This window comes from Hylaeus anthracinus, unplaced genomic scaffold (genome assembly GCF_026225885.1).
Source record: "Hylaeus anthracinus isolate JK02 unplaced genomic scaffold, UHH_iyHylAnth1.0_haploid 11997, whole genome shotgun sequence".
NCBI classification, from domain to species: Eukaryota; Metazoa; Arthropoda; class Insecta; order Hymenoptera; family Colletidae; genus Hylaeus; species Hylaeus anthracinus.
The window spans coordinates 8121891-8135304 of NW_026534344.1; the positions used below are offsets into that span (position 1 = coordinate 8121891).

Consider the following 13414-nt stretch of genomic DNA (forward strand, 5'->3'; position numbering starts at 1 on the left):
CAACCATAATAAATCGGACTGTGAAACCCTCAAATATCTAAAATATAGTAATTACCACTTAAAATCATATACAGTCTGTCTCATAAGAGCATGTCGGCTATATTTTCATAAATATTTATATATATATATAATATATAATTATATATTTATATATACATAATATATAAATATTTTTATATATTTATACATACATAATATATAAATATTTTTATATATTTATATATACATAATATATAAATATTTTTATATATTTATATATTCGTACAAAATTTTATATGGGTCGAATCCACACTTAAAACATTAATACGCATTTACCTAGTAAGCTGTCCAATATCCTCCATTAGCAATTATAGCTAGATAATGGTTCGATCGATTTTTGTTTAAAAAACATGAAAATTGTATTAGACGATTAAAATTCATATAAAGACATAGAGTTTAACGATTGCTTTAGTTCTTTTACTTGACGACTCATTGAATTTGCCCCTGAAGAGGATCGTCTCATATTTTCGAAAGGAAAATGTACGATTTTTTATAATTTTTTGTTTCTATGCACAAATAATTAGATCGAATTAGTATACCTTGTGTCTCTCTCTTGTGGTTTTTCTTAATCTTTTGACCGCGAAGACAGCATGACTGACCACAGAAAGTCAACATACATATATACATATACAGGACGGAGCAGCTGAACTATCGCAACGCGATAATGCCTAAACTATCGTCGATACAAAAATTGCGTATAAAGAAATTAGAAGGTTCGAGGGAGCCTACCTTATGTAACTATTGCTTTTTTTGTTGGTCCAGATGCCGAAGTTGTACCACGGAGGAAAGGGAGTAAAAGGAAAGTCTACCTTTAACCAATAACAGGCCTTATTTGATGCAAATATTTTCATACGGATAAAATGAATATTTACACGATTTTCTCCATTGATCAACAATCTCTCTAATTTTGAATCATAAAAATGCAATTGGAATAATATTTTGCTAGCAAGCCACAATATTTTTGCAAAAGTAACATTATGCTGCTTCTAGAGAGATGAAAGAGAGTTATAGAGCAAAATGAATCGTATACAACTCAGAAATGTAACATACAAAACATAAAATATTTTATATGTACTACTTACTAATAAAACGAAAGAAACTTTTAAGACAAAAGAAATTCTTTGCGGTCCTCCTCAACACTAGGTTCACGGAGATTTCTTATTAAATTTCTATTATTAAAGCAACGATTCAATAAATGAAGACGATTCACTAAAATTAATTAGAACACATTGAAAAAAATGAATTTAGATACATGCTCTTTTTATGTGGATACGAGTCAGCATAAGTGGTTGGTGAGAAATAAAAACGGTTTCTGTAAAACCTCGTGAAAATAGAAATAGGTCAAAACGGCCGTGCTCCGTAAACCTACTTTTAATTGTGTCCATATTAAAAATCTACAGCAAAACACTGAATACTTCAAAGTATACTTGGTCAGTAATCGCATATTTTCGTCACTCGTGCTGTATGCGTGCCGTACTATCGCCCCCCTTATCTTCTTCAATTATGAAGTAGACACGGACAGCGTGCCGCATAGAGGACAGCTAGACGCGATACTACAAATGCGAAATGTGTTTCTAACTTCTCATAGAGCAAAGCTTGAGATCGTGAGAGCGTGAGTTTGTATTTTCAGAGATGCCCAAGTCGTATAAGATCGCGAGACGAAATGCCTTCGTGGGAGATTACTGCGAAGAATCCTCGTTTTCACGGAGACTGCACAAAAGGGCAATCGCGACGCTGTGTTTAGCCGATCGACTATTTTCTTGAACACAAAACTGCCACGTCACGTTGTCATCACGACTGAAACACTGCTCACTGAATTCCATGCTTGTCCTTAAGAAAGAGCTCTTCTATTTTTACCAGTTTACGCGCAATTTTTATAATTTTTTGTCGAACAAAGTAACTGACATAAACATTTGGCATTTAATGTGTTTATTTATACATGAATATTATGGTGGTTTTTATTTCAATAACATTTGCAATTTATGTTGCGCAACCCCCAAATATTTTGCCAATACATAAACAAAATTCATGAAAAATTTGAGTTGTTAATTTTAATATTTAAAATAATATTACAAAAAAATTTTAAGCAGAGAAAATAGCTTCGTATTTACTGGGTTGACATATAATGAAATAATGTAGGTAAAAATTTGAAATTTTTAGGGCTAGAATTACGTTTTCGAGAAAAACGCATTTAGAATTTGACTTTAAGTATATTTCAAGAAGAAAGAAACCATCAAACCTTTCGAAAACAGACCGGCACTTCAAACCATATGACTTCGACAATTTCATTAATTTTGATTTGAAATGTTACACAATTGTTCTTCAAGGATTCTACTGTAAAATTCTGTTTAAAAAAAAAGGAATGAATTTTTGGTCCTGGAAGAAAGGAATTTCTTCCTTAAATTACAGTTATAAACGATCAAATTTGAAGGCATAGAATTAATGTCTACGCCTAATATATTGCAAGGATTATGTTGCGTTGCGAAAAATCTCGAAAGAATTCTACGTTGACCTTTCAGATAAAATCTCACGGCAACGCGGAATACAGTCTCCGCGATGGTACCCTCAGTCTTCTCGCGACGGGGCACGAAGAAGCAAGGAGAACTACCTATTCCAAGACGTTTTGCTTTTCTGTTCCCGAGAGGAAAGGAACTGCTTGCCAGCTAGCGAAGTCTACCGATCACGTTCCACGAACCGATCGTGCGAGCAACAGTTTCCAACGGGGTTAGCTTACCTTTAAATGTAAAGGTGCGATCGGGACTACGCTTCGCATTTCGACCCGTTGCATAATATATTTAACGACATATTTACTGTGCAAAAGTCTTGGACCACAATGTGAAGCTTGCATTACACTTTAATAAATCCATGTTAATAAAACAAATACAGTGGATATTTGTTACTGTACTTTACGTGCACTAGTATACAATACGTAGGAGAAAGTGTTGTAACCACAGAACGCATTTTGAAAATAAGCTTGCAGGCTTAAAATAAATAATCTTCAATGTGAATGTAACGAGCTTTTGGAAATAGCAGAGTATCTTCTACCAATTTATATCCTTAAGTTAATTTATGTACGATAGCTGTATAAAATTAATAAAGTAAGATTTATTAAATGATAATGTATTTAGGAGCACGATATCTTGTACATTTGACAGATAGTATTAAGAAACAAATTGGAAGAAGCTTTCGTTGCGAAATATTGATAAATTTTTAATAATCGCTGTTAGATAGCTGCATTAACTGAAAAATTAAAAGACTTACTAGATACACTGGGCTCTATGTACAACACTCTACCCTACATATAATAAAACTGTAAAATATTATTTAAAACATCTAGAGAAGAATGAAACATTAAAGGTTATCAGTTGACCACGTGAAAGTCCCAATTTATATATTGTTGAACATGTCTGGGATCATTTGGACAGAGCTCGAAGAAACAGAGAGCCAAAATAATGTAGATGAACTGGATGAGGAATTACGAACAGTTACGAAATAGTTAAAAATAGTAAAATTTAAAAGTTGATTCAAATCTTACAAATTTTAATGTTTAACGCTACTTTTGATCAAACTAACCCATCGCCAACGGCTAATATTCTAACTCACTATTAAAACAAAACTAGAATGTAAATAATTATTCGACATCAAAATTTCAATACTTAACGTTACTCTTTCAATTCATCCTGTTTTTCGTTGTAACCCTAGTTCCATCCAAGTAGTGTTAGTCCTATTCGTCCCCCTCCCCCTCGTAAACAGGAACGTATGAAAACTGGTTTGTAAATTGGTTGCTGGGTAAACGTTACGCAAGTGGTAGAACACGATGCACTTCCACGTGAGAAAGCTCATATTATCGAGAAGTACATGTAATTTTTTAGTACCTTTGCTTTAATTAATACATCTGGTCTGAGTCTGGATCAAGCTTTCAATTTGAATAGCAGCAAATTGAAATGAATAGAGGATTATGTCTGGAATATCCTGATCAATATACACGTTCTATATACGCAACGGTTGTCCCTGACTTTATGCGTGCCTACACACTTGGCATCAATCAGGAATACCATTATACTTGGCCACTCTCTTATTATCTCTTCAATTATCGCTAACCTTACGCGTACGATTTTCTCACGATTAGTATCGTGCCACTCAAATGAACAACTATACCATCTTAGAGAAATGCAGCTCGTAAAGATACACTTTCTATTTCTTTACTCCTGACCGTACAGGGTAACTCTCAACATTAGTTTGTAGCTTCTTTTCAATAAAAAGTGGAGAGAGACAGTACTTGAAGACAAATATTAACCTGTATCAAGTTTCTCTATCCTAATCTTGTAAAAAATTGTACTTTGAGTTTCTAATATCATCTTAGAATCTGAACGATAATTCTTTCTCGTTTCTTGGACAACGATGGATAAAATAATCTTAGAAAATTCTAAGGTAGTATATTTTTATATCTAAAATAAAATTTTTCAAACAATAGGTAACAAATATATTGTATAATTATTCATAAAGTAACGTAGTATATACCATAAATAATATTTTAAGATGGCACTAAAATTGATTGTAGTCTAAATATATTAGATATAAAAATTAATTCTGTACCTCTATACATTTAATCATTTACAACTTCATTTTAAGTAGAAATATTTAATCGTCATTTAGGTACATTAAAGTACGAATATTCTAAATCCTGAACCTTATTTTCATTAGATTGTATCTATACACATAACTTAAGGCTCAACCTGATGGTCATTAGAATGCAACTATACGAATTTAGCAATTATCAAATTTTGCTTATTGTTATTGTGCTGCAATTAGTGTAATTATCCAGCACACTTGTAATATGTTAAAATAATAATAATAAACCAACCAATCTTCATATATACACATACATCAACTCAGGACTTAAGTTACATAACATACATACGTATAGACTTACGGTAATAGAGACCAGGTCGAGGACCTAAAAGATTGGTAATTTAATATGTAATAACAAAATAACGATAGAAATGTTTCTACTTAAACAAAAATGATAAATCATTGAGTATAAAGGTATAGAATTAATTTCTACACCTAATATTATACATAGAAACACGATTCTCTTCGGTAACATCTAAAACAACATTTTTCAAACAACAAATATATTGTATAATTATTCATAGATTAATATAAATATTATACCATAAATATTATTTTAGATAGCACTAAAGGGGAATGCACTAGTGCAAAACATTACAGAAGTGATAAATGATGTAAGTGTCAGAAGAATAAAAAGATTATTCTTTTAGTGAAAACATACATCAGTGTAATACGTTTGCTCCGTTAAACGAAATATATTATCCCGGAGCTCGGTGAGACTATTTCAATTATCATTGTCAAAGAAACTTTCCAAACGCGAGCAAGATAAACAATGAATCAATTTTATCAAAAGAAATAAAATGAATATTAATCGTCCACCGCAAATGGACGTGTCTAGTGTGAGTAAGTGACAGAAATAGATCAATCGAATATATTACTCGTTGTTCGTGTTCGAAAAATGATGGTAAAGGACGTTTATTCGAATTCGAGCGATATTGAATGTTTGTAAGGACGACGAAAAAATTCATCACGACCTCGGACAACCCTCGCAGTTCACCTGACCCGGGCAATAAATCAACCAAGATGGAGAGCTACCGTACGACCTTAAAGGGGCAGGTTCGAGCTGGATGAAACTCCGTTCTCATACGTAGAGTGTACTTTATCACATTTCTGGTTCGCTATGCGCATATAACATCAACTAGTTATCTCAAACTCGTATCATAAACAGCGGTTACCACGAAATGTTACCTCTGAATTAACTACGGTATTATTCAGGATATTGAACTCCAGTTTTCGCGACGATGTTTATCACAATTTAACACCGCTTTCTAAACGAAGTTTTTACAATTACGGCGTTAAATTCAACGTAAACGAATCCCTCGTTTCCGGCATGACAACTTCAGTGATTTCTCGGTGAAACAAGATATTTATATTAGGTGGACTGGAAAGTAATGTCGTTTTTGTCATCTTAAATACTTGTTTATCATTTATCAGCTCATTGATTTTTCTGGCATTGAAAATTTGCACACTAGGTGACAAAAGGCTGCTGACAATGAGGGCGATTCTATAATGAATTAAAGATAGAAATTTATTGCAAAGTTTGAATTTAATGTAAAAGAAACGACATTACTTTTCGGAGCGACCATATGTAATTTAAAAGTGATTTTGTGAACGTACAATTTCAAATTCACTTACATTAGAATACAACTAATTATTAATTGAAATAATAATACATTGAGTCATGAACGATCGTAGATGTTTTTCGTCGAAGTAGAGTTTTTGGTTTCACGGAAATTTATTATAAAAATGGACTGGATTTGATTCTATAGAAAAATGCCTCGAGCGCAAAGGGGTTAACGGGCTATTATCGTACGCGGAAGAAGAAAAAAATTTTTTTTTACATGACAAATAATTGCGGAATATCAATCTTTTTAAACGTAATACTAAATATGTTAAGAGAGAAAACTATATTAGTGGGCCAAAGATTCAGTATTTTGCGTGATATTTTGCACAGAAAAAATTTGTTATTTCCTTTTTTAACTTTGAGAATATTTTAGGTATGTTTCAAAGTATATTTGGTAATTTTTTCAATTTATTTTACATAGCAGTCTTTGGGATTTCAGGTTCGCCCTAATACTGGACAGCAAAGTTGGGTGGCAATTGATTAGTTTTTGATATCAGTAGCAAAACCATTTATGGAACAATTACTGGCCCTAATCAATAATCATAGACTGTATTCGTAATTTGTCATCACAAACCAATAATCCGTAATCATATCAATAAATGACGTCGTTTAATATCGAAAAACAAAGTTTATTAGTTATTGATTGCAATTAACGTAATTATGTAATAATCTCTAACACAATTAGGAATCGCAATGTGTAATTACAAATCAGTATTTTGTAACGATAACAATAAACGACATCGATAAATGCCAGAGAGTTTGGAGATGATTAATGACTTTTTGTGATGGACGCCAATGGTAATCATTACCTTAAAATTGTTTTTAAGCTAAATCGAGCCTTTAATGACCAAAACCTGCATCTTACGCTATAACAACAGAGTAGAAGAAAGTCTCCTAGATTTTGCGTAATTATATACGGAGTATCTCATGTTTGAAGTATACAAATTTATTCATGTAGTATCTTCATTGTACAAAACTGTTTTTTCAGTTTAAAGACAGGTTAAAGATTACAAGATTTGACAAGTTTTAACCAAAAATTGTTGGGCCCCTGAGATAAAGTGCAGCCCTCAAACGTGTTGTAACTTTCACCACGTTAATGATATAATTGTAACGTTATGATTTTATTACCAGTGCTATTAAAGAAAAATGTCATAATAAAGATGAATGATTGAAGGAGTTGTATTTGCAAGACAAAATTTCCTTCTTATAAAGACAATGATACATGTGCAATCGATTAATGCATAATTCTTTCTTAAATGGAAATGCCTTTTCTCGCATAGATTGACTTCTTTCGTTAATTAAAGTAAAGTAGTATTAAGCTGTTAATCATTACTTTTTTTTAAGGTAATTATGTAACTATCACTGTTACTAATAAATAATCATAGGCTGCAGTCGTAATCGGCCTAAACAAATCAGAAGTTTATAACCGTTCAATGGAAGATTGCTTTATCTTTTATCAGAATCAGTAATATCAGTTGTAGTTACACTTTGACATTTTTCAATTAACGTTATTTCAAATACAATTTCAAATGAAATATTATCCTATTTTATTCTTCCTTCGTTCTTGATATGTACTCTGTCATTTTATTAATAAATATGAAAGTAACAGTTTAGTATTTAAAATAATAAAATATTGTTAGATGTATTTTAAAAATATCATTGCGTTACTGAAATATATATATTATGATTCGAAAACTTTAATGATATTTTGCATATGGTATACATATTTGTAACTTCAAATGAACGACTTATATAAATTACTAACACATAGCGTGTTCAATAGGTTTCCATAATACAGACTTTGTTGAGAGAGTGTATTAATTGTTTATTTGAAAAGACACGACAAATTTAGGATAAAGGTTTATTTACATAAACCATTAAAGAAGATTAAATTACGTAAATTAATATAAATAATGTATTGATACTTATATTAACAATGTATTGAAATTTATATTAATTACGTAGTGTCTACTGTTATGTTTGAAATAACAGTTGTATTGAAAGTAAATTACACTTCTCTATCTGTTACATAATGCCCTAGTTTTCATTAAATAATTTATTAATTAGTCCATTTACTCATTGCATAAATATATATTCACTTAAAAAATGTCGAGTATCGTTACTGAAAACTCTATACTAACTTATTAATTATTTCGTAATATAAAATGTAATCATTTCTGTTATTCATTCATTTATCCATGATTTCTGATTACTTATTAAACAGATTACATTTTGCCTAAAGGTTTTAAAGGATATACGACCAGTGTTTCATGTTTTGCGTGGCAGTCGTTTGTCAAGTAAAGGTGCAACATGTTTTTACACAACAAACGTTATCGTGTTCGTCGACGAAGCTCGAACAGGCACAATCGTGTCACCTGGTTTTGGAATTTAGGTCTCGAGTCATATTATTTCCTAACAGCAGTTATTGTTTCCTTTTTTCAAAAGGAACCCGTTAGCTTAGAACTTCTCCGCCCTTCGTTCTAAACTCGACAAACTCAAACGTTATCAGTTAATCAAACGAGTTAATCAAACAGAAAATCGCATAACTTAATTAATAATAATCTCTAGTTTCGAGGAAAATTAGATAGTTATGATTTTGTAACCTGGGAATTAGGAATTAGGAATTAGGAATCTATTATTTGCTCTCATTTTAAACAAATATACGAACCCCTTAGTGAGAAATCAATTTCGAACTTTAATTAGTCGAATGAATCAATCATTATCGTTATTCTATTTATATTTAGTCGTCACATTGACGATATTCTCTCTAATAAAAGTGAAATCAGGTAAATACAGTCGTACGCTTTAATACGCTTTTGAACGGAGTTGCGTATCCTTAAGACTATTGCAAATCGCTTGTACATACGTTCAGAGAAGCGGACACCTTTCGTGAAAGTTGTTTCTCGTCCTAGCCTGAGAAAGGCACCTTTACTCGGAGCCAATGATGTATTCATCTTCGACTAATTGAACCAATATATTGTGTAGCCTATAATTTTCTCAAACAATTAACCTCACAGACTGCGCTATAACAACAGGGAAGAAGAAAGTCTCCTCGATTTTTCGTAATTATATACAGGGTATCTCATGTTTGAAGTATACAAATTTATTCGTGTAGTATCTTCATTGCACAAAACTGTTTTTCCAACTTCATTGTATAAAACTGTGCGTCCATGTAATAAAAACAGTTAAAAAGTGTCGTATGAAATATGTAGAAAGTAATGAAAAAGCGTTTGAATTGTTTGTGATATTTTGTAAACTAATCATTTTTTTACCACTTTACCCTAAAAATTGTTTACATAGAATGACGAAAGGATTAAATCTATGTAACGAACAAAAATGTATTTTTATTTAAAAAATGAATGCAACTATCAAATTGCTGTCATAAAAAAAAAAACACTTTGAATCATTCATCTTTTCTCTTTGACATTTTTCTCTGAATGTACTCATAACGAAGTTTTAACTTGTTACACTTGCTTGGCTCATCTTCTGTATTAAACAGATAGAGTCGAATAATTAATTAAAATGTAGTTCTGTTTTAAAGTCGATTGTCTCGTTCTTCTGAAATCCGGTTATACAAACAGTTGTCATAATACTCGACCAAGCTAGTTAAATATAAATGCATAATAGTAAAATAAAAGGTTTGTGGATCAAAAATTTATTCAACCTATATTTCCTATATTATATATAACCTATATTATTTCAACCTAATATTTTTTATTTCTATATTTCAGATAGTTTCGACTATCCCGTCAGAGTTTAGAGAGACTCGACGTACGATATACCGTCTCAATTCAAAATTTCGACAATGTACTTCGAATTGAATAATTGGAGCGACGTCGCGGACTTCCGTCTACACGAATTATTCCAAGCTAGCGTAAATTGAGGCGGGAATGCTTCATGAACGACCTGAAAATCGATAGAGGCTCGTTAAATCTACTTACACGAGACATTTCGTCCGAAACGGCTGTGCACCTTCAACAGAAAGCTCCAAAGAAAACCGGAGAACCGTTCCCCGCGATCATTGTCATTCTCTGAAGAATTTCAGGTGTGTTTACGTAGTGTCCTTGAAACTATCTGCCCGAGGACCCTCTCTAATCGCCTAACCAACCGTAGAACGGAAACTCTTTTCTTTAAAATTTGAAATAGGACACGCGAATAATTTTGCGTACATCTTTCACGCTCGTGTTCCTTGTTTTTCGTATTATTTCTACGCTTTATAAAATACTTCGCTCGTCCTTCAAACCGAATTACGAATTTATGCAATCATCTATTTAATAAATTAGTGTAAGCATTTGAGCTTAAATTGCAAGGTTATGATGAATTTTACAAAAGGTGTTCCAGAATTCAAATGTGTATAGATTCATCCCTGAAAATTACGACCATTAATTCTTTTCTGTCTTGTGTTAAAGAAGAGCCGAAATTAACGTTGGACACATTTAACCTCTTGAGAGATATTGACACATATGTGTACACTTGCTTTTATATCAAAATTACAGTTATTCACCACCACGATATCTTTTGGAATTCAAAAATATACAATATTAAAGCGAGGCAGCATATTTTCATGTTAAGATCGATTCTCAGATAGCGACTGCTTTGGTTCGTGTGTATTTGGTAAAGAAAATCCATTTAGAATTCGTTCCTCAAGAGATTAATAAGGATTAAAGTATGCTTGCAGATGCTACAATTACCCATATCATTTTATATAGCTCGGCAAGCAATATGTATTATTTACCTCATTTAAATCGTTTTGCCTTTAGCGCCAAGATATAATGCAGATGTGTAATCTAGGTTATTATTTTGATAATAAAAAATGATATTATATTTGTTGTTCTAGAAAGAAAATTTACGATTTCCTTTTGCAATAATTCGTGACTCAAAAGGCTGTAAACTTATCCTTTAAATAATTGCAATCAATATAAACTACGAGTTGTAGTTGGCAGTTAATGAGTTATTTATACCTCGTTTGTTGTAATGTTATGATTTTATTACCAGCGCTATTAGAGAAAAATACCGTAATAAAGATGAATGGTTCAAAGAGTTATGTTTGCAAGACAAAATTTTCTTTTTATAAATACAATGAGTAGTATTAAGCTGAAGTATTAAAAAAGAATTAATTATATTGTGTCACAATAATTCGTGACACAAAAGGCTGTAAACTTATCCCTTGAGTAATTGCAATCAATATAAACTACGAGACGTCTCGTAGTTGGCAGTTAATGAGCTATTATGCCTCGCTTGTTTTAATAAATACGTAAATAAATTAAATAATTCATCTTACATCAGTTAATGAATTTTGCTACTGACAACGATGCCATCTGAAAGTTTCTCTAACAATAACGTACCGCCCCACAGAACTGAACAAAACTGATAGTCAATGGAGAAAGTTGTCTAAGAACTCGTTTTCCTCTGACAATGCACTCGTTAGTTTAGCAAGTAGCTAAGTAAAGTTATTTTCGAGATTCCGGGGGAATCCACCGTTCTGGCGGAGCCGTTTCGTAAAACGGCGGTTAGAAATGTCAACAGACAAACCAGTTGCCATCGTGGAACTAGATCCGAGCAAGTAGCCGTTGCCAGCCACAAGATTCTAGAATTATTATTATTCGGATAAGGCATTCCTTTATTATTGATATAGGAAGCATAAATGACGAAAATCTCGCTGGGATATATCGTGTACTTTCTCTTTTTAAAGCACATTATTTAAAACAAAAACAAAATTTAAGATGCCCAGAATGATAATCCTAATACTTATTCAGCTTCAAAATTAGTTTGATATAAAACATCGAATAACATGTTTTGTTATTATAAAATAATTTATTTATTTACATTAATATATCGTGTACTTTCTCTCTTTAAAGAACACTATTTAAAACAAAATCAAAATTCAAGATGACCAGAATCATAATGCTAGTACTTAGTTATAATGTATAATTATAATTCATTAATATAAAATATATAATACAGTATAAAACATCAGATAACATGTCTTTTTAACTGTAAATTAATGTACTTACTCGTACTAAATGAGAATGATATAATAAAGTATAATAAATAAAATAGTATAAAACATCAAAGAACATGTTTTTCATTATAACATGACTCACTTTTTCGTAGTAAACGAGCCGTTTGTTTTGAAGGTGATGCACGTGATTTTTTCCAAAAAATCAAATTATTCTAACATGAATTATAATTTAACGATCTCTATGTAACTTTTAAATATTTCGATTTAGAAACAAGGTGACTTTTGCCACTTTTAAAATGAACGTTTCATATAGTATAGTGCAAAACACCATATAATATATTTTTGTATTATGCAATGATTTACATGCTCATAATAAATGATTAAAAAATATCGCACCATGCATAAAGAGCTAAGAAAAAGGTGAAACGGTTTTCAACCCATCTATCCCAAAAAGTTATTCTACGGTGTTTTAGCTCCTTTTCGTGATCCGAGTATAAATATCTTTAACTAAAGAGGAAAATATAATTAAAATAAATGGTTTTGTGAAATCTAGATAAATTAAGATCGTAGGAGTAACGATTAAACTTTTTAGTTCGTTAAAAGATCGGTCCTGATCGAATTCCCATTTCCAATCAACTGATTCGGATATACATTGACTTCCCTAACACTTTCTGGATTCGGTTTTACTCAATTTTCTTCAATTCCTAATGAATATATTAAACCATGTTAAGTCAACATTTCGTCAACTCGGGATCAAATGTTCATTAAAGCATTGAATTGACTTTACATCATTCGTCGCTACTTAAAATATTCAGTTTGCATAATTTAGTATAACACAGTTCGTCTTCGAGGTACAGATACGAAAAATAGAAGAATCCAAGTATTAGGTTGCCCTAAAAGTTTCTTCCACTTCAGTAATAAGTAATACATACATAATATTTTATCTCTAATGTTATATTATTGAATTGCACACGATTCATTTTGCTCCATTTCTGTTACCATATTAGCGTCTAAGAAATTACGTTGTCTATTTATATGAACAGTGCCACACAAAATAACTAAATGCAAATCACGAAAGAAACTTTTGGGACAACCTAATATATATGACAACTCGGTGAACAGAAGAAGGCAATGAAGAATCGAGGTACGAGATTACT

General features: G+C 31.5%; 1 protein-coding gene across 4 annotated transcripts in view; it reads right to left on the reverse strand.

Annotated features, from left to right (window-relative positions):
• LOC128889454 (unconventional myosin-Va) overlaps positions 1-13414 on the reverse strand; it is a 56830-nt gene that overhangs the window by 42050 nt on the left and 1366 nt on the right. The window lies entirely within an intron of this gene.